At 48.9% G+C, this 22,672-nt stretch overlaps 1 long non-coding RNA gene across 3 annotated transcripts in view; it reads left to right on the top strand.

The window, feature by feature from the left end:
- The window catches only part of LOC119970414, a 224,513-nt gene that overhangs the window by 52,318 nt on the left and 149,523 nt on the right, over positions 1-22,672 (top strand). The window contains exon 1 of one of the 3 annotated variants that reach the window (XR_005461611.1): positions 4,937-5,227. The exons of 1 other annotated variant lie outside the window; for it this stretch is intronic. This is a non-coding gene — a long non-coding RNA (uncharacterized LOC119970414). Of the gene's footprint in view, positions 1-4,936; positions 5,228-12,839; positions 13,112-22,672 lie in introns of those variants that run through there. One more of the 3 variants, XR_005461609.1, reaches the window with a different exon arrangement.

Raw genomic sequence — 22,672 nt, 5'->3', positions numbered from 1 at the left:
GAACTTATAAGACACGTGTTTTTAAAAATGGACATACAAGCCAATGTAAATTCTGAGAATATAATTCAGTGACTGTAGAAAATTCCTGTGTGGACATACTCAGTCCCAAGAGAGACAGGAGAATGTCGCACACTTTTTCAGACAGGATGAGGCAATGCAATGACTGAAGAGTAACCTCCTGTGGAGATAATGGAAGCTGATTACCATCTCAGCAGAGACTGTATCCTCTGCGTTATACCCCAGATGTGCTTGCATTTTCCCCCTTTGAGGAATACACAAGAAAAGGGGTTAAAAACTGACTTGCAACTCTGGTCTGTGCATGCTCGTCTGGTTTTCCAGTAGTTCACCTATGCTGGTGTGTGCTGTGAAGGGTCACAGCTGAAGAACATTCACTGGTCACCCCTGGTGGTTGCAGGTAAAGTCCCTCTCTGATTGCTGGATGCAAGTCAAATCAGCAAAGCCACAGTTGAAAAGAAAGCAGGACAACTCCTCTCAGCAGAATTGCCGAACCAGGAATCTTCAAAAGATCCACTCAACTGCTGAAGTAAGTGCTACCGGAATCACACAGTATAACGGCCACAGCATTTTTCCTCGGGGACAAGATAAAAACTGATCCGTATATTTTTAAAATTTTTAATTTTGGACTTGCTTCTTATTTCTAACCTGTGTGCCTTGGGTAGTCCTTCAGCATTGAGGATGACCTGCTTCTGCTCTGGGGATGTGGGCTCTGCATTGGCTGAATAGTCCAATCCTGGATCCGCAGACTGTACCACAGGTTTGGCAGGTGGTGTTGATGAGGTGTGTGGGTGCAGTGCTCTGGATTCTGTGCTCTCATTCCGCTGTTAAAGCTCGGCTTCCAAGTGCTCCACCCGACGACACAAGGTGATTGGCGTCTTCGTACATACTTTTTCTCAAGTCGGTGTGTTCCAATTTTGGACTATCTTCATATTAATTTTTTTAAAATATATTTTTATTGAGATTTTGTTGATTTTCTTTTACAAAATTTACAAAAAGACCATACATTTACACATCATGTCAGAAGTACCCCCCCCCCCCCTTTCCCACCCCAATATCAAATAACAACCCCCTCTCCTCCCCCTATATATTCAAGTTTCATTGGCACATTGCTCTATATTACATTTTTTCAGGGTTGTAATTATCAGCACGCTTTGTAAATTAACCTTGTTGCCACCAACTGAGGGGGTTGTATAAAGAAAGGGGCAGGTTCATTCTGCCTCAGCTGGGGGCATAACAATTTGGGGATATCCCACGCAAAATTTCACAAATTGGGATTCACACTGAGACATTCCCACAGAATGGACAGAGGGTAACAAATTGAAGGACCTCGCCTAAGGCCAGTTGTAACAATTTTGCCGATGATCATCGACAGGAACAAATTGAGGCTTATAGAGGGTGAAAGCACTGCAGCAATATTTCAACCATGAAATTATTTTTAGTTGTCATCTTTTTTTAAAAGTTATGATTATAGGCTAGCATACAATAGCATTCAATGAAAATAAGGTGGTGGTAGGTATAGGTAACGATAGCTGACTGAACAAGGGAGGAAGAGTTAAAGGAAAGAAGCTTGGTGTGTGCAGACCCATCAGGTTTAGGGGAAGAGAGAATGAAGGATGGAAATGAAAGCTACTGGTGATGTTATTTTGGGTAGAACGTATGATCATTTAAAATACTAGGTGTAGTGTGTTAAGCGATTGATGAGTTTACTTCTGTAAATGAATTCTGATGATGAATCCTCCCCCACCCTGTAAAGCAGACAGAAAAGTAATGAAAAGCATGGCTGGGTGAAGAAGTAAACTGGGAGACAATGGGTTTGGAGACATCATCAGTTTTCCTAGTCTCAAGTCTCCTGCCAGTTACTCCAACATGGATCTTGACAGTTTTTATACCTGATGAAACAGGGGGCATTGTATTGATCCTGAGATGATGCTTGCTGCAACTGGAGAAATGGAGGATCTGTTTTAGCTGAGAGAGCGATATGCTAAAAGGCATGTTCATACGTTGATGGGACTATAGTGAAGTAAATAGATAATTCCTCGTTGGCTTTATTTTCAAAATATAATTTCTGATCATTTTGTGAAAGACAATTATATTTCAATCAAAAGGGAGTGCAAGGCAAAACAGACATTTATATTGAAATTTCCTCTGAGGTAGAAGCAACTTGGATGACAACTTGAACACTAATACGATCCCAGAACAGACCCCAGCAGTTGCTCGGATACTGGACAGAAACCCCAATATTTTATTTTTATTTTGTAAGACTATGAGGAAAAGATGCCTCGCTGCAGGTGTGATTTCACAAAAAATAGGAATATGGTATATTAAAACAAACTTTATTATGAACATATATTAAAATATATTTAACATCGCACCAGAAAATAACCTACAGTTACCCCTTAAACAATGTTGATTTGGCGGAACAGTTGTGGAGTGGTTAGTACTGCTGCCTGACGGCGCTGAGGATCTGGGTATAACCCTGGCCCACTATCCGTGTGGAGTTTGCACATTCTCCCCATGTCTGTGTGGGTCTCACCCCCACAACCCAAAAAGATGTGCAAGGTAGGTGGATTGGCCACGCTAAATTACCGCTTAATTGAAAAAGGAATGTTGATCAGCGCAGTGGCACATTAACCTTTAACTGTTATATTTATTCCCACGCAAACAACTAAAAACTCTCAGCTCTCAATCCACTGTTAAGCCTTTAGCACTTAGGAATACCTGTTTTACAAATATGTCCTTTCTGAAACTGCCTTAACGAAAAGACCTGACTCCTGTAGGAACCATGCAGAAACTCTGGCTGTATTTCTCCAAAAGATGCTTCTCAATTTGTTTCAGCTAACCTTCTAACAGACCATTTTGAACTGCTTGGAAAGACTGATAATCTGCCTACAGACATATCTTTAAACAAACAGCAGTGGGAACAAAATGCTTGACCTCTTCTCAGCTTCATCGAGAACTCTATGGAAACTCTGCTTACCTGCAAAATGCTTGCTGCATTAACTCCACCCAGTAACTACATTATCTTACCAAGCTGAAATCTAATTAACTCTACAGGGAACCTCCTTAATCCAAACAAAATTGCATTAGCCCAAGCTTTTTACGATGCCTTAAGCCTCAACTCACTATAAGGGGTCCGTGGGCTCCCAAACCTCTCCCACACCCATGCAGGGCACCCCCAACCCGATCACCATTGTGCAATAAATGTGAGCTTGGCACCTTGGCAGTACCAGCCTGGAAGTGCCACCTTGTCAGTGCCTGACACCCTGGCAGTGCCAGGGTGCCCAAATAGCACCAGCAGTCACCCTGCCTAGAGGGCATGTACCTGGGGGCCTCCGATCCCATGGGTGCCGTTCTATCAGGTCCCCGTTTGTTTGGTGCTCGCCCGAGGTCTCCAAGGCAAAGGGGCTAGATCCCACGCCTTGGGTAGATCTTGGGAATGCATATTAAAGTGAGACTGGCTGCCTCACTCTTAATATGCAGATTTGCGAGAAAGTGATGGGCGGGATTCACATTGCGACGTCTCATGAGAGCCTGTTAGATCTTGTGAGGCATGGCGAGCCGGGTAGATTCCGGATGTGGGATCTCCCGTCATCTACCGATCTTGTCCGCCGTGCCGTGTTGTTTTCCGGATGCAACGCAACCAGTAGATCCTGCCTAATAGATCTGAAATTCCTACATTCATCACCAGGCAGAATTTGATGAAACCAGCTGGCACATAATTGCAGTCATCCGCAAGTCGTGAATCTGTTCCAAGATGACTAATCGCTGTAGAGTGGTACAGATTTTTTGTCAGAGTATTCCTATTTGTAATGCATTCAATTGCTGTATTCATTAAAAATTGATTATTTTAAAAATCAAAGTGAAGATCTGTGTGCCATGTTAACTTATCAACAACATAGTTCATGTACCTTTTAGTTTCGATGCCATTGCCAAAGGATCACATAATGTGATAAATTATGTAAGAAACACAAGTCACTGAATATTGTTCTTCTATGTACATGTAAGAGAATCCCCAATTTACAATCACAAACAAATTGAAACTGCTGCTTTACAACAATAACTGATTCCTAACACAACACTGATACCGACTGATGGAAGTTTGTGGTTAACGTATTGAATGAGTATGATGATGCTGGCTATTTTGGATGGTCCCCTAACAAAGGAAAACCCCGGAGTGCAGAGGTGCATCCACAAGGTAAGTATGGTTGATCCCACAGGGGATAATCACCTGGAACGGTAGGGGATTTAATGACCCAATGAAAAGATTTAGAGTCTTCGCCCACTTGAAAAGTATGAAAACCAACATTTTTGTTATTCTTTCATGAGATGTGGGCATCACTGGCAAGGCCAGCATTTGCTGCCCATCACTAATTGCTGTCGAACTGAGTGGCATTTTAAGAGTCAACCACATTGCTGTGGATCTCGAGTCATATGTTGGACCAGGTAAGGACCGTAGATTTTCTTTCCTAAAGGATATTAGCGAACTAGATGGGTGTGACATTATGATAAATGCACAGAACTGTAAGGATATCAGTGTTGTGACAGGAATCAGTGATTGTTGTAAAGCAGCAGTTTCAATTTGTTTGTGATTGTAATTTGGGGATTCTCTTACATGTTATGTCCAAATCAACTACTAGAGGGAGCTAGATGCAGAACTGTATAAGGCATTGATGGCAAGCCTTCTGGGAGAGAGGTTGAGGAGAAAGCTGGAAGACACACTGTAGGAAAGATAGTGTGAGTGAGAGCAGATCATAGTCATAGTATTAGTGTAGAGATTAGTAGATGAGTGTACATTGAATGTTTATTATCAACAGTTTATTATATAGCAGTAAGTATTGAATCCAATTAAGTAGTGCAAATAAATCTTCAGCTTTGTTCAATATAAAAGCTAGTTGTGGTGTTTGTGAACACTACTCCAACCATCCTAGGATTAGAACCACAAAGAACAGCACAATGTTTTTTAAAATGACAATCCACAATGTTTCATGGTTTGACTTTTTATTCCAGCTTTTTTTATTGAATTCAAATTTCATCATCTGCCCTGATGGGAATTGAACCCTGATCTCCAGAGCATTACCCTGGGTGTAGCGACGATGCTACTACGCCACCACCGTCCCCTTCAAAACAAAACACGGTTTCTTGTCACAATGCTGATATCAACTGATGAAAATCTATGGTTAAGTTAACGTATTGAATGGCTGCAGTCAAGGTAATTAAGATTTATTCCCATTGCAAGTTATGCTTTTTCCACTCATCTATTGTCCTTTAAAGTGGCTCAGATTGGCAGCACATTAATACTTAATTGTTCTGCTAATTATGTGATTTGTGTCATTTTGTATTGGTTTTGTCCATTGTTACACTTCTTTCTGTATCACGTGACCCAACCAGCAAAACACACATCATGTAAATTAATTTTTAAAAATGTGCTTACAGCTGGCATAACAGAATTGGAGCAACAAGATCAAGAGGAGGCCAGGTTTCTAATAGTTTACACATATATATGTAAATTGCAGCAAACTTATAAAACCAGAGCTTGCAAAGAAACCTGAACAGCCAGAAATAAACTGCTGTAAACGATAAACCCTCTCCCAAATAAGTCAGGAACATCCTGTGCTCTAAACACCACTCCCACATCGTAATGGCTACGAAGTCATGCACGACAACATCCCCAGCAGCTGCAAGAATGGAGCCTTGTGCTAATTTATTTCAAGTTAGAGCAGGATGTCAAAATGTATTTGCAACAAAGGAATTTTGCACTACCATACTGAGCATCTTGCATGCCTTACTGATTAATCTGCAAGGTACATTCAAAAGTTAATTCGACTACCACCAAAGAAACCTGGAAGAGCTAAAAATCTCGGGCAAACGGTTGCAACAACCAGAGAAGGAAATCAAACTGCTGGAGGAGGAGGAGCTGTGAGACTCCTAATGGAGATAAAGAGGTGAAACTTCTGAAGGCTGTCTGTAGGTGGCAGCAGGGAACAACAACTGGACCTGGGGGAAGACAGTCCTGGCTAGGCCATGTGGCAGCAGGGAGCAACATCAAGACCTGGGAGAAGATGGTCCTGGCTGGGCCAGGAGATAAAAGGGCAGCTCCAGGCCCAGGAGGGTGGTTGTGGAGTGCGAGAGGAGTGGAGAGTGAGAGACTGAAGTGTGGTAGTCACCACCATTGTATGATATTGTATCCACAAGGCGGACCCGTTGACGGCCGCCAAGACACAGTCTCCCTCAGGGACTTGGCACCAGCTGGTTCCCCACACACCCCTCACTCCCCTGGCGCCACCCTCCCTTCCCCCGGCATACCCCACCACAGCCCCCGCTCCAGGACAGTCCGTCCTTCCCTTGCTCCCACCCGGGGATGAAGAGGATTTTGACACGCTCCCGGAGTCGCCGAAGACCAAACCGACGCCTGAGTCGCCACCAGCACTGCGGTGCTCTCGACGTCAGATCACGGCGTCAGATCACCTAAATTTGTAACCTTCTGTAATTTTAAAAAGCAATCTGTATGTATATACTTTTTCCACCACCCCCGCTGGACTCATTTTTAACAGGGGGTGAATGTGATAGTCACCACTGTTGTATGATATTGTATATATGGGTATTACGGTAAGGCTCCTGTACTACAAGTACGGGGGTAGATCCCTGCCTGCTGTATAAATGTGTGTGCTCTCCGTACAGCAGCCATTTCGTCAGCTGCTGTGTGAGGCCACACATCTCTGTGTAATAAAGCCTTGATTACATTCTATTCTCGTCTCGTCGTAATTGATAGTGCATCAATTTATTACACAGAGATTTTTCAGAGATGGACCTTCGCACCAAGCCGGATCGCCTGCAGTTGCATCCTCAAGCAGACAACGCCAAAAAAGACTTTGAACATTGGCTAGCCTGATTTGAAGTTTACATCGGGTCTGCGCCAGACTCAATCCCAGAAGCACAGAAGCTCCAGATTCTGTACACGCGGCTGAGCTCCAACGTTTTTCCCCTCCTCTAGGACGCGCCGACCTACGCAGAAGCCATGGCGCTACGGAAGGAGAATTACTGTCAGCAGTCCAACAAGATCTAACCAAGGCACCTCCTGTACACGGGGCACCAACTTCCCGGTGAGTCTGGAAGATTTCTGGCGTGCCCTGCTCGCCCTGGTGAGAGACTGTGACTGCTAGGCCGTTTCGGCCACTGAACATTCGAACCTACTGATGAGAGACGTGTTCGTTACGGGCATAGGATCGGAGTACATCTGCCAGCGCCCCTGAGAAGGGGCCATGCTTGACCTCGTGGCGACAAAGAAACTAGCGCTCTCGCTTACGGTCGCCTCACGCCATGTACAGGCTTATGCCCCCGACAGCATGGCCCACCCCCCCGTGCATCGTTGACCCCGCCGGCGGACACCCCATCGTGTAACCCATCAGCGACCACCCCCAGCCAACCCCACGCCTGCGCTGCGCGGCAGCCAACCAACCCCGGGGACCCAAATGCTACTTCTGCGGACATAGAAAACACCCCCGGCAGCGCTGCCCAGCGTGGAGCGCGCTCTGCAAGAAGGGACATTTTGCTGCAGTGTGCCAGGCCTGCTCAATCGCCGCTATTGTCTCGGCAACCCCACGTGCGGCTCGTGGGCGCCACCATCTTGCCTACCCCAGGACACGTGCGGCCTGAGGATGCAGCCAAATTGCCTGCCCCAGGACATGTGTGGCCCGTAGGCGTCGCCACCTTACCCGCCTCAGGACCCCTGCCTGTTGGGCACCTCATCAGGCCGCTCATCGCCTGCAACCGCCAACAACCAGCCGCATCTCTCCTCGGTCATGATCTTTAAGTCATCTTTGTCTACAGGAATAGTGCCAGAGGACTGGAGGATAGCAAATGTTGTGCCCTTGTACAAGAAGGGGAGTAGAGATAACCCCGGTAACTATAGACCAGTGAGCCTTACTTCTGTTGTGGGAAAAGTCTTGGAAAGGTTTATAAGAGATAGGATGTATAATCATCTGGAAAGGAATAATTTGATTAGAGATAGTCAACATGGGTTTGTGAAGGGTAGGTCGTGCCTCACAAACCTCATTGAGTTCTTCGAGAAGGTGACCAAACAGGTGGATGAGGGTAAAGCAGTTGATGTGGTGCATATGGATTTCAGTAAAGCGTTTGATAAGGTTCCCCACGGTAGGCTCTTGCAGAAAATACAGAGGCATGGGATTCAGGGTGATTTAGCAGTTTGGATCAGAAATTGGCTAGCTGATAGAAGACAAAGAGTGGTGGTTGATGGGAAATGCTCTGACTGGTGTCCAGTTACTAGTGGTGTGCCACAAGGATCTGTTTTGGGGCCGTTGCTGTTTGTCATTTTTATAAATGACCTGGAGGAGGGCGTAGAAGGATGGGTGAGTAAATTTGCAGATGACACTAAAGTCGGTGGAGTTGTGGACAGTGCAGAAGGATGTTGCAAGTTACAGAGGGACATAGATAAGCTGCAGAGCTGGGCTGAGAGGTGGCAAATTGAGTTTAATGCAGAAAAGTGTGAGGTGATTAATTTTGGAAGGAATAACAGAAAGGCAGAGTACTGGGCTAATGGTAAGATTCTTGGTAGTGTGGACGAGCAGAGAGATCTCCGTGTCCATGTCCATAGATCCCTGAAAGTTGCCACCCAGGTTGAGAGGGTTGTTAAGAAGGCGTACGGTGTGTTAGCTTTTATTGGTAGAGGAATTGAGTTTCGGAGCCATGAGGTCATGTTGCAGTTGTACAAAACTCTGGTGCGGCCGCATTTGGAGTATTGTGTGCAGTTCTGGTCGCCACATTATAGGAAGGATATGGAAGCATTGGAAAGGGTACAGAGGAGATTTACAAGAATGTTGCCTGGTATGGAGGGAAGATCATATGAGTAAAGGCTGAAGGACTTGAGGCTGTTTTCGTTAGAGAGAAGCAGGTTAAGAGGTGACTTAATTGAGGCATAAAGATGATCAGAGGATTAGATAGGGTGGTCAGTGAGAGCCTTTTTCCTCGGATGGTGATGTCCAGCATGAGGGGACATAGCTTTAAATTGAGGGGAGATAGATATAGGACAGATGTCAGAGGTAGGTTCTTTACTCAGAGAGTAGTAAGGGCGTGGAATGCCCTGCCTGCAACAGTAGTGGATTCGCCAACACTAAACGCATTCAAATGGTCATTGGATAGACATATGGACGATAAGGGAATAGTGTAGAGCAGGGGTGGGCAAACTTTTCCGTGCAAGGGCCACATTCAGAAATTCACAATTTTAAAGGGCCGCATAGTATATGAAGTAAAATAATTACTTCACCCGGTTATGATTCTGGGCGCCTCATATAGAACATAGAACAGTACAGCACAGAACAGGCCCTTCGGCCCTCGACGTTGTGCCGAGCAATGATCACCCTACTCAAGTCAACGTATCCACCCTATACCAGTAAGTAACCCAACAGCCCCCCCCCCATTAACCTTAAAAAAAAATTAAAAAAATTTTTTTTTTTTAATGACTTGGTGGGCCGCATAAAGACCTTTGGTGGGCCGCATGCGGCCCGCGGGCCGTAGTTTGCCCACCCCTGGTGTAGAGCGACTTTAGAGGGACTTTGGTAGAGGAATTGAGTTTCGGAGCCATGAGGTCATGTTGCAGTTGTACAATACTCCAAATGCGGCCGCACCAGAGTTTTGTACAACTGCAACATGACCTCATGGCTCCGAAACTCAATTCCTCTACCAATAAAAGCCAACACACCATACGCCTTCTTAACAACCCTCTCAACCTGGGTGGCAACTTTCAGGGATCTATGGACATGGACACCGAGATCTCTCTGCTCGTCCACACTACCAAGGTCGCCGCAACATCGTGGGCCGAAGGGCCTGTACTGCGCTGTAATGTTCTATGTTCTATGACCAGTCTCGACCGCACAACCTCGCGACCGCTTCGACAAAGGTGAAGGTTGACGGACACGAGATATGCTGCCTTCTGACTCCGGGAGCACTAAGAACTTCATCCACCCCGATACGGTAAGGCGCTGCTCCCTCGCGGTACACCCCGCTAACTAAAGAATATCCCTGGCCTCCGGATCCCACTCCGTGGTGATCCGGGTGTACTCCATCACCACCCTCACCGTCCAGGGCGTAGAGTTCAGTGGCTGCCGGCTCTACGTCCTCGCCAACCTCTGCGCTGCCTTGCTACTTGGCCTGGACTTCCAGTGCAACCTCCAGAGCCTAACCCTGAAATTTGGTGGGCCCCTACCACCCCTTACTGTTTGCGGCCTCGCAACCCTTAAGGTCGATCTGCCTTCCCTTTTTGCAAACCTAACCCCGATTGCAAACCCATCGCCACCAGGAGTAGATGGTACAGCGCCCAGGACAGGACCTTCATCAGATCTGAGGTCCAGCGGCTGCTGTGGGAAGGTATTATCGAGGCCAGCAACAGCCGCTGGAGAGCCCAAGTGGGATTGGTGAAAACCGGGGAGAAAAACAGGATGGTCGTTGACTACAGTCAGACCATCAACCAGTACACTCAGCTCGACGCGTACCCGCTCCCACGCACATCTGATATGGTCAATCAGATTGCACAGTACCGGGTCTTCTCGACAGTGGACCTGAAATCTGCCTACAACCAGCTCCCCATCTGTAAGGCCGACCGCCCATACACTGCGTTTGAAGCAGACGACCGCCTTTACCATTTCCTTAGGGATCCCTTCGTCGTCACTAACGGGGTCTCGGTCTTCCAACAGGAGATGGACCGAATGGTTGACCAGTACGGGCTGCGGGCCACTTTCCCATACCTGGACAACGTCACCATCTCCGGCCACGACCAGCAGGACCACGACGCTAACCTTTCCAAATTTCTCCACACCGCCACTCTCCTCAACCTAAAATACAACAAGGAGAAGTGTGTGTTCAGCATGAACCGATTAGCAATCCTCGGCTATGTGGTTCAGAACGGAGTTCTAGGGCCCGACCCTGATCGCATGCGCCCCCTCATGGAACTCCCCCTCTCCCACTGCCCCAAGGCCCTCAAACGATGCCTGGGGTTATTTTTGTATTACGCCCGGTGGGTCCCAAACTATGCGGATAAGGACCGCCCACTCATTCAATCCACTGTTTTCCCACTGACGGCCGAGGCTCATCAGGCCTTCAACCGTATCAAGGCCGAAATCGCGAAGGCGCGATGCATGCGGTCGATGAGACGCTCCCCTTCCAAGTCGAGAACGATGCATCGGACGTCGCTGTGGCCGCCACCCTCAACCAGGCAGGCAGGCCCATGGCATTCTTTGCCTGCACCCTCCTTGCCTCTGAAATTCGGCACTCTGTCGAAAAGAGATCGTTAATGCTGTGCGACATTGGCGGTATTACCTGGCCCGCAGGAAATTCCTTCTCCTCACTGACGAACTGTCGGTTGCCTTCATGTTTAACAGCACACAGCGGGGCAAGATCAAAAATGATAAAATCTTGAGGTTGAGGATCGAGCTCTCCACCTACAATTGTGAGATTTTGTATCGCCCCGGTAAGCTCAACGAGCCCCCGGACGCACTGTCCCGAGGTACATGTGCCAGCACGCAAGTGGACCGACTCCGGACCCTGCACGACAATTTCTGTCACCCAGGAGTCACCTGTTTTTACCACTTCATTAAGGCCCGCAACCTGCCCTACTCCATCGAGGAAGTCAGGGCTATCACCAGAGACTGCCAGGTCTGCGCGGAGTTTAAACCTCACTTCTACCGGCCAGACCGTGCGTGCCTGGTGAAGGCCTCCCGCCCCTTTGAACGCCTCAGCGTGGACTTCACAGGGCCCTCCCTCGAACGACCGAAACACGTACTTTCTCAGTGTGGTCGACGAATATTCCCGATTTCCCTTCACTGTCCCATGCCCCGATATGACGTCTGCCATCGTCATCAAAGCCCTCAACACCATCTTCGCTCTGTTTGGTTTCCCCGCCTACGTCCACAGCGACCGGGGATCCTCATTCATGAGCGATGTGCTGTGCCAATACCTGCTCAACAGGGGCATTGCCTCGAGCAGGACGACCAGCTACAACCCCAGGGGAAACGGGCAGGTGGAGCGGGAGAATGGGATGGTCTGGAGGGCCGTCCAGCTCGCCCTACGATCCAGAAATCTTCTGGCCTCCCGCTGGCAGGGGGTCCTCCCCGACGCACTTCACTCCATTCGGTCGCTCCTGTACACCGCGACTAACGAAACCCCCCATGAACGTCTCTTTGCCTTCCCCAGGAAGTCCACCTCCGGGGTTTCGCTCCCGACATGGCTGGCAGCTCCAGGACCCGTCCTCCTCCGTAAACGCGTGCGACTCCACAAGGCGGACCCGTTGAGTGAGAGGGTACAGCTACTCCACACCAACCAAATGACGGCCGCCAAGACACAGTCTCCCTCAGGGACTTGGCACCAGCTGGTTCCCCACACACCCCTCACTCCCCTGGTGCCACCCTCCCTTCCCCCGGCACAGCCCACCGCAGCCCCCGCTCCAGGACAGTCTGTCCTCCCCTTGCTCCCACCCGGAGATGAAGAGGATTTTGACATGCTCTCTGAGTCACCGAAGACCAAACCGACGCCTGAGTCGCCACCAGCACTGCGCCGCTCTCGACGTCAGATCACAGCGTCAGATCACCTAAATTTGTAACCTTCTGTAATTTTTAAAAGCAATCTGTATGAATATACTTTTTCCACCACCCCGCTGGTGGAAAACAGGGGATGAATGTGATAGTCACCACTGTTGTATGATATTGTATATATGGGTATTACGGTAAGGCTCCTGTACTACAGGTACGTGGGGTAGATCCCTGCATGCTGGCTCCGCCCAGTAGGTGGAGTATAAATATGTGTGCTCTCTGTACAGCAGCCATTTTGTCAGCTGCTGGAGGAGGCCACACATCTCTGTGTAATAAAGCCTTGATTACATTCTACTCTCATCTCGTCGTAATTGATAGTGCATCATGAAGGAGATAGACCAGGAGACATGAGAACCAGAGACAAAGGAGCAGAGCAAGCGGAAAAGGCAAAAGAGCAAGCGGAAAAGAGACCAAAGGAACAGCAGCCACACGCACCTGCCAGTTTTGTGGAGGAGCCAGAAACATTCATATCAGCTGGACTTTTCTCCCTGGGGACGGTGAGTAAGCTCTCTCACCCCACAGGAACTCCCAATTAGTTTAGAGTGTTGAGGTTTTGGAGTGGGTGAGTGAATATATATGTTTATGCTTGTAGGAGTTAAAGTAAACTCGCATAAAAGTAAGAACTTTTGTTATGTCGTTTAGTCTCTTGTTTTTATAGTATAGTATTTTTATAACCGGTGTTTGTCTGACAGTTTGAGTTGTGTAAGCCCTAATTTTCTTGAATAAATGATTTAATTTTAAATCTACCATCGTGGTCTCCCCTTTCTTTCACTGTCTGTTCTGGTTGAGTCACAATAATTGCCAGGACATAATTCCGTAGTCGAGGACCCAAAGGGAATCCGAGCGCTTCAAACCCACTCACTCAAGAGAGACCACTGGTTAGGAATAAACAGTGAAGTTGCGCTAGTGGGGCACTTGGTGACATTTCACCATCACAGGAGAGAGACTCACACAGGCGAAGGTGGCATTCAGGGTAACTGGTATGCCATAAGGACAATCCCACTGGTCAGGCATAAACAGTGAGACTTGTTCCCTCTCTTGTGAAGCTGTCTCAGTGCAACACTTCTGGGTTGTGGTTTCAACACCTGCAGGAGAGACACCAAGTTATCTGTGACACCCAATACCAGCCGGTTGTGGAGTAAAGGAAACCCTGTTACATATGTGAACATGTTACCATAGTGCCAATCCATCTTCTATTCCTCCTATTGCTTGGAAGTACCTTTAGTGTATCATAGATCATTAGTAATTTCGTCAATGCCTTGCATGCTGCAAATATCTTCAACACAAAGAAACACATGAGAAAAGCACTACGAGCAGCGCACATTTGAGAATCATTGTCACAATGTCACAATGCATTTCAAATAATCCATTGGTTCACCAAACCCTAAAAGAGTTGCCACAATTAATTTGTGATAATAGGAATTCAGTTTGTAATTTGTGCTGACAGATGAGTTTCAAAGACATTGATCGTTCTGCATTTGTTTCCATATTCTGTCAGCTTTTATGTACGATCAACAATTAACGTACACACATATTGACAAATTATTATGGGTGTTCCTTGTAAAGTTCTGATCTTTGAAGAATAAACGAGAACAAGTTCACATCACAGTATAATTACAGAGCTCTCAATAAATGTAATCCCTCGATGTTTGCAAAAAGTAGCAACACCTACACTATCAAGTTGAATGAGAGGCATAGTATCAAAACTATGTTAGCAGTTATCACTTTCATTTAGGAACACTATCTGTCTGCAACAGGCAGGGGGGCTAAACTGGATAACTCCTGCAAACAGTGAGGATTGCGATGTACTCTGCTGCTGTTAGATTTAAAGCACAGAATTTTTCTTGCTAATCATTTACATGATTGTTGCAGGCAGCAAGCACTAAATGCACTATTTGGATGCATGCATCAGCAAGGGGCCCAATACTGACACTTGCTAGAAATACTTCAAGCTAAACCAGTCTATGTAAAGGGGAGGTGCCGTGTTGTTGAACAGTTTGGGAGTCCTGTAGAAACTGAATCTGATCTGAGAAAGATGGAAGAATGGCTGTACATTATTCCCCATTGTTGCTCGGGGAGAGTTTGAGGAGGGTCATGTGACCCATAGGGCCAACCAGGCAGGAGCATATGAATTCCAGGTCTAAGCGCGGGTTTTACTGTACGGAATTAGGAGTTGTGGGGTTTATCTCAATCTCTGTAAATAGTTATTTGCCTTAATAAATTGTTTACTACGTAGTGATTGCCAGTCATTCAAGATACTACAATTCCAAAGGCATATTTTCAGTCCGATGAGACAGAACGAAGGAGAATCAGTAACCCCAATTTGTGATTGTTTTGAAGCAAGCATCAGATAGATGCAACGATTCAGCAATGGATCTAAATATCCAGATAATGGATCAGGTGGTCCAACTTTGCAGGTCAGATAAATTGAGGCGTTAGCTGCTGGGAAGAGGAGAATTAATTAACATTGGATGATACTTTGAAAATACCAGCTGCATTGGAAGCAGTGGATGGACAATTTCATAAGAAAGAACATAACATATGAACATAAGAACTTGGAGAAGGAGTAGGCCATCTGGCCCCTCGAGCCTGCTCCGCCATTTAATGAGATCATGGCTGATATTTTGTGGACTCAGCTCCACTTTCCTGCCCGAACACCATAACCCTTTATTCCTTTATTCTTCAAAGACTCTATCTTTATTTTAAAAACATTTAATGAAGGAGCCTCAACTGCTTTACTGGGCAAGGAATTCCATAGATTCACAACATTTTGGGTGAAGAAGTTCCTCCTAAAGTCAGTCCTAAATCTACTTTCCCTTATTTTGAGGCTATGCCCCCTAGTTCTGCTTTCACCCCGCCAGTGAAAACAACTTCCCGCACCTATCCTATCTATTCCCTTCATGATATTATATGTTTCTATAAGATCCCCCCGCATCCTTCTAAATTCCAACGAGTAAAGTCCCAGTATACTCAACCTCTCCATGTAATCCAACCCCCTCAACTCTGGGATTAACCTAGTTAATCTCCTCTGCACACCTTCCAGTGCCAATACGTCCTTTCTCGGGTAAGGAAATCAAAACTGAACACAATACTCCAGGTGTGGTCTCACTAACACCTTATACAGTTGCAGAATAACTTCCCTAGTCTTAAACTCCATCCCTCTAGCAATGAAGGACAAAACTACATTTGCCTCCTTAATCAACTGTTGAACCTGTAAACCAACTTTTTGCGACTCATGCATTAGGACACCTAGGTCCCTCTGCACAGCAGCATGTTTTAATATTTTATCATTTAAACAATAATCCCTTTTGCTATTATTCCAACCAAAATGGATAACCTCACATTTGTCAACATTGTATTCCATCTGCCAAACCCTCGCCCATTCACATAAACTATCCAAATCCCTCTGCAGACTTCCAGTATCCTCTGCACTTTTTGCTTTACCACTCATCTTAGTGTCGTCTGCAAACTTGGACACGTTGCCCTTGGTCCCCAACTCCAAATCATCTATATAAATTGTGAACAATTGTGGACCCAATACTGGTCCCTGAAGGACACCACTAGCTACTGATTGCCAACCAGAGAAACACCTATTAATCCCCACTCTTTGTTTTCTATTAATTAGCCAATCCTCTATCCATGCTACTACTTTACCTTTAATGCCATGCATCTTTATCTTATGCAGCAACTCTTGGCACCTTGTCCAAATCCAGATATACCTCATCCATTGGCTCCCTGTTATCTACTGCACTGGTAATGTCCTCAAAAAATCCATTAAATTAGTTAGGCCGACCTGCCCTTTATAAACCCATGCTGCGTCTGTCCAATGGGATAATTTCCATCTAGATGTCTCGCTATTTCTTCCTTGATGATAGATTCCAGCATCTTCCCTACTACCGAAGTTAAGCTAACTGGCCTATAATTACCCGCTTTCTGCCTACCTCCTTTTTTAAACAGTGATGTCACGTTTGCTAATTTCCAATCCACCGGACCACCCCAGAGTCTAGTGAATTGTGGTAAATTATCACTAGTGCATTTGTAATTTCCCTAGCCATCTCTTTTAGCACTCTGGGATGCATTCCATCAGAGCCAGGAGACTTGTCCACCTTTAGCCCCATTAGCTTCTACATTAGCTAACTACAATTGGATTGGATCATTAAGGTGCATTGAATTACAGACCGATGATTATCACAAGGGGCTGTCACAGTTAAATAGTGAAAGACAAATACCAGTTCTCAAAAGAGAAGTACTAAAAAAAAGACAAACTACATTGGACTATGACTCACTGGGCGCACCTGAGATTTGTAATTGAAAAAATAATTTACTTTGTGTTAGGGAAATAATGATTTGTTAAGTTTGTTTGCAAAATTTATTCCAGTTTGTGGAGTAAGGGGTGGAGTCTAATGAACATACACCAAGCAGAGAAATCATGGACATGTTTTTGGTCTATAAGGGAGGAATTCATGATGATAGCTGATTTTTTGTGGGGACAAAAGTATTAGGTAGTATAAAACACTTGGATAAGATGCCGTAAAATGCACTCTGGGCTACATATGGGGTCACTTGACCTGGTGGTTGAAGATTGATAGCACATGTTAGTGAGTTAGCCAACATGGCAAATTAAATTATGTTGTTCTTGCAGTTAACTCTGTGACTCCCAAGTGTTGTTCTTTCAGCCTGAAATGTGACAGAAACTGTTTTCTTCAATTATAGATGCTGAAATGATAGCAGGCAGATTTTAAGGGTCTTGGAATGAAGGACCTAGTCCCACAATGCCCAGAAGCCTGCAAGCAATTAACAGGGTTTTACATTTGGGGCTTCCTGCTGTTAAGCCCCAAGTCTGCTGTTGTTGAATGCCAGCAGTTTTGGGATGAGGCTGTAGTGTACATTAGTTTTGCACTTAAGGGCCTCAATGGGTAGCGGGGCAAGCGCCGCCATCTTGCCTGCCTCAGGACACTTGCGGCCCGTGGGCGCCGCCATCTTCCCCGCCTCAGGATCCCTGCTCGTTGGACACCTCATTGGGCCGCTCATCGCCTGCAACCGCCGCCGACCAGCCACGTCTGGGCTCCGTCACAATCGACCAGACACAACCGCACAACCTCGCGACCGCGTCGACGACAGTGAAGGTCGACGGGCACAAGGTTTCCTGCCTTCTGGATCCAGGAGCACTGAGAGCTTCATCCACCCCGATACGGTAAGGCGCTGCTCCCTCATGGTCCACCTCACCAACCAGAGAATCTCCCTGGCCTCCGGATCCCACTCTGTGGCAATCCGGGGGTACTGCACCGCCACCCTCACCATCCAGGGTGCAGAGTTTAGTGGCTTTCGGCTCTACGTCCTCTCCAATCTCTGCGCTGCCTTGCTACTCGACCTGGACTTCCAGTGCAACCTCCAGAGCCTAACCCTGAAATTTGGTGGGCCCCTACCACCCCTTACTGTGTGCGGCCTCACGACCCTTAAGGCCAACCCACCTTCCTTGTTTGCAAACCTCAACCCGGATTGCAAACCCATCGCCACCAGGAGCAGACGGTACAGTGCCCAGGACAGGACTTTCATCAGGTCTGAGGCCCAGCGGCTGCTGCGGGAAGGTATCATCGAGGCCACCAACAGCCCCTGGAGAGCCCAAGTGGTAGTGGTGAAAACTGGGGAGAAAAACAGGATGGTCGTTGACTACAGTCAGACCATTAATCGGTACACGCAGCTCGACGCGTACCCCCTCCCATGTATATCTGATATGGTCAATCAGATTGCACAGTACCGGGTCTTCTCGACAGTGGACCTGAAATCTGTCTACCACCAGCTCTCCATTCGCAAGGCAGACCGCCAGCACACCGCATTTGAAGCGGACGGCCACCGTTACCATTTCCTTAGGGTTCCCTTCGGTGTCACTAACGGGGTCTCGGTCTTCCAACGGAAGATGGACTGAATGGTTGACCGGTACGGACAGCGGGCCACTTTCCCATACCTGGACAACGTCACCATCTGCGGCCATGACCAGCAGGACCACGACGCTAACCTTTCCAAAATCCTCGACACCGCCAAACTCCTCAACCTAATCTACAACAAGGAGAAGCGTGTGTTCAGCACGGAATGATTAGCTATCCTCGGGTGTGTGGTCCAGAACGGAGTTCTAGGGCACGACCCCGATCACATGCGCCCCCTCATGGAACTCCCACTGCCCCAAGATTCTCAAATGATGGCTGGGGTTCTTCTTGTACTACGCCCAGTGGGTCCCTAACTATGCGGACAAGGCCCGCCGACTCATTCACTCCACCGTTTTTCCACTAATGGCCGAGGCTCACCAGGCCTTCAACCGTATCAAGGCCAACATCGCCAAGGCGCGATGGACGCAGTCGACGAGACGCTCCCCCTCCAGGTCGAGAGCGATGCATCAGATGTCACTCTGGCTGCCACCCTCAACCAGGCAGGCAGGCCCGTGGCATTCTTTTCCTGCACCCTACATGCCTCCAAATTTTGGCACTCCTCTGTCGAAAAGGAGGCCCAAGCCATTGTTGAAGCCGTGCGGCATTGGAGGCATGACCTGGCCAGCAGGAGATTCACTCTCCTCACTGACCAATGGTCGGTTGCCTTCATGTTCAACAACACACAGCGGGTCAAGATCAAAATGATAAAATTTTGAGGTGGAGGATCGAGCTCTCCACCTCCAATTACGAGATTTTGTATCACCCCGTTAAGCTCAACAAGTCCCTCGATGCCCTATCTCGAGGTACATGTGCCAGCGCACAAGTGGACCAACTCTGCACCCTGCACGACGATCTCTGTCACCCAGGGGTCACCCGTTTTTATCACTTCATAAAGGCCCGCAACCTGCCCTCCTCCATCAAGGTAGTCAGGGCTATCACCAGAGACTGCAAGGCCTGCGCGGAGTGTAAACCGCACTTCTACTGGCCAGACCGTGCGCACCTGATGAAGGCCTCCTGCTCAACAGGGGCATCGCCTCGAGCAGGACAACCAGCTACAACCCCAGGGGAAACAGGCAGGTGGAGCGGGAGAATGGGACGGTCTGGAAGGTCGTCCAGCTGGCCCTACGGTCCAGAAATCCCCCGGCCTCCTGCTAGCAGGAGGTCCTCCCCGACGCCCTTCACTCCATTCGGTCGCTCCTGAGCACTGCGACTAACGAAACCGCCAAGACACAGTCTCCCTCCGGGACCTGGCACCAGCTGGGTCCTCACACACACCCCCCTTCTGCCCAAGCGCCACCCTCCCTCACCCCGGACCCACCCCACCTCAACCCCCGCTCCAGGACATTCCCCCTCCCCTTGGTCCCACCCGTGGATGAAGATGAGGTCGACACGCTCCCGGAGTCCCCAACGACCGAACCGACGCCTGAATCAACACCACAACTTTGTCACTCGCAACTCGCAACGGACCAAGGCACCCGACAGTCTAAATTTGTCACCTCTTTCTTTGTGGTGATATGAGTGGGAGCACTGCCATTGATGCCGAGCATTGGTTTCCCATTGGCTCTGGCTGGTCATGTGCCTCACATCTGATTGGATGGGACTAGTCATGTGACTGCTCACCAATTGGTCAAGAGGCAAGTAGACCCCGCCTCCAAGGCGGGGGTTTAAGTACCCAGGTTTCCCGGCGATCAGCCTTTCTCTGTAGTCGACCACCGGGCTAACAACTAGCTGATTAAAGCCACAGTTTGGATCATCATCGTCTCTCGGGTCCAATTGATGGTACATCAATTTAATCAGCTAGAATTTTGGAATGGAGCTACGCATCAAGCCTGACTGCCTCCGCACCAGCCCGCATGCCTCAAATGCGCCTGCAATCTTTAAACATTGGCAGACGTGCTTCAACAGTTACCTGACAACTGCAGCCAGCAAACCCACCAAGGAACAGAAACTCCACATCCTCCACTCGTGCATGGGCACGGCGGTATATTCAATGACTGAGGACGAAAGAGATTATGATGCGGCCATGGATATCCTGAAAGGACACTTTCTCTGGCCGGTCAACGAAGTATACGCACGGCATCTCCTGACGACTAGACAGCAGTTCCCTGGTGAGTCACTTGACGAATTCTACCAGGCCCTCACAGCTCTAGGGAGAATGTGTGCCTGTCCCCAAGTTTCGGCGACCGAGCACATGGAACTTTTAATTAGAGACGTTTATGTTGCCGGCATGCAATCCTCCTCTATCCGCCAACGATTGCTGGAGAAGAACGCCCTCAGCCTAGCTGAGGCACGGACCCTTGCAACCTCCCTGGAGGTCGCTGATCTGAACGCCCGCGCATACGCCCCCGGCCGCGCAGCAACCCCCTGGACATCGTGGCACGCGCCACCCCCGTCCTCCGCCGACCCCCCCCCCCCCCCCCCCCAGGCCTGCGCTGCGGGACAGTCCGACAAGCTATCGGGGCCCTGCTGCTATTTCTGTGGCCTCTCGAAGCACCCCGGCCCGCGCTGCCCGGCCCCGCTCCGCTCTGTGTAAGAGCTGCGGGAAGAAGGGCCACTACGCGGTGGTCTGCCAGACCAAGTCGGTCGCTGCTGTTCCGCGCAGCGACCGCGGATCGCACCCCCAGGGCCCCCCCAGGGCCCTGCGCCGCGCACCGACTTCTCCGGTCCGCCTCCCAGCCCCCGCAACAGGCCCACGGTCCTCCCGACCCCCGCTCCCGGCTGCCCTGACCGGCCCGCAGACGCCGCTGACACTGCCCCCAGCTGCCACGAGGTCCCCATGGGCACAGCCATCTTGGGCCCCGGACGCCACGTGCGGGTCATGGGCGCCACCATCTTGGGCCCTGGCTCCACGTGCGGGTCCTGGGCGCCGCCATCATGGGACCCTGATTCCACGTGCGGGTCCTGGGCGCCGCCATCTTGGGCCAACACGGAAGGCCCTGCCAGCGATTACTCTGCCACCGAGGATGACCTGGAACTCTCGCCACGACTTGCTTCCATCGCACTCGACCAGTTGCGACCACGCTCGCTCGCCAAGACTACGACAACGATCCAGCTCAACGGACACGAGACGAAATGCCTACTGGACTCCGGGAGCACGGAAAGTTTCGTCCACTCCGACACGGTAAGATGCTGCACGCTCCCCATCCACCCAGTTAAGCATAAAATCGAATTGGCCTCGGGATCGCACTCCGTACAAATCACCGGGTGCTGCATAGCGGACCTCACGGTCCAGGGAAGGGTTTTCAAAAACTTCAAACTCCTCATTCTCCCCCGTCTATACCTCCAGCACTCTTGGGCCTGGATTTCCAGTGCAACCTGCAGAGCTTAAACTTCCAATTCGGCGGTCCTAGCCCCCCCCCCCCCCCCCCCCCCCCCCCCCCTTACTGTCTGCAGCCTCGCGTCCCTCAAAGTGGACCCACCTTCCTTGTTTGCTAATCTCACCCCAGATTGTAAACCTGTCGCCACTTGGAGCAGATGATACAGTGCCCAGGACCGGACCTTCATCGGGTCCGAGGTCCAGAGGCTCCTTAAGGAAGGTTTTATCGAGGCCAGCAACAGTCCCTGGCGAGCCCAAGTGCTGGTAGTTCGGACTGATGAGAAAAACCAGGTGGTCATTGATTACAGTCAGACCATCAACAGGTTTACGCAGCTGGACGCGTACCCTCTCCCCCGTATTTCCGACCTGGTTAACAGGATCGCGAAATACAAAGTTTTTCCCACGGTGGACCTTAGGTCCGCCTACCACCAGCTCCCCATCCGCGCGAGTGACCGCAAGTACACCGCGTTTGAGGCAGATGGGCGTCTCTAGCACTTCCTCAGGGTTCCAATCGGTGTCACAAATGGGGTCTCGGTCTTCCAACGGGAGATGGAGCGAATGGTCGACAAGCATGGTTTATGGGCCACCTTCCCGTATCTCGATAACGTCACCATCTGCGGCCACGACCAGCAGGACCATGACATCAACCTCCAAAAATTCCTCCGAACCGCGAAACTCCTTAATTTAACCTACAATAAGGATAAGTGCGTGTTTAGCACCGACCGTCTAGCCATCCTCGGCTACGTAGTGCGTAAAGGAGTGATAGGCCCCGATCCCAAACACATGCGCCCCCTGATGGAACTCCCTCTCCCCAATAC

The sequence above is a fragment of the Scyliorhinus canicula genome, chromosome 8 (genome assembly GCF_902713615.1).
Source record: "Scyliorhinus canicula chromosome 8, sScyCan1.1, whole genome shotgun sequence".
In the NCBI taxonomy this organism is placed as follows: domain Eukaryota; kingdom Metazoa; phylum Chordata; class Chondrichthyes; order Carcharhiniformes; family Scyliorhinidae; genus Scyliorhinus; species Scyliorhinus canicula.
This window is presented reverse-complemented; position numbering and strand designations above follow the sequence as displayed.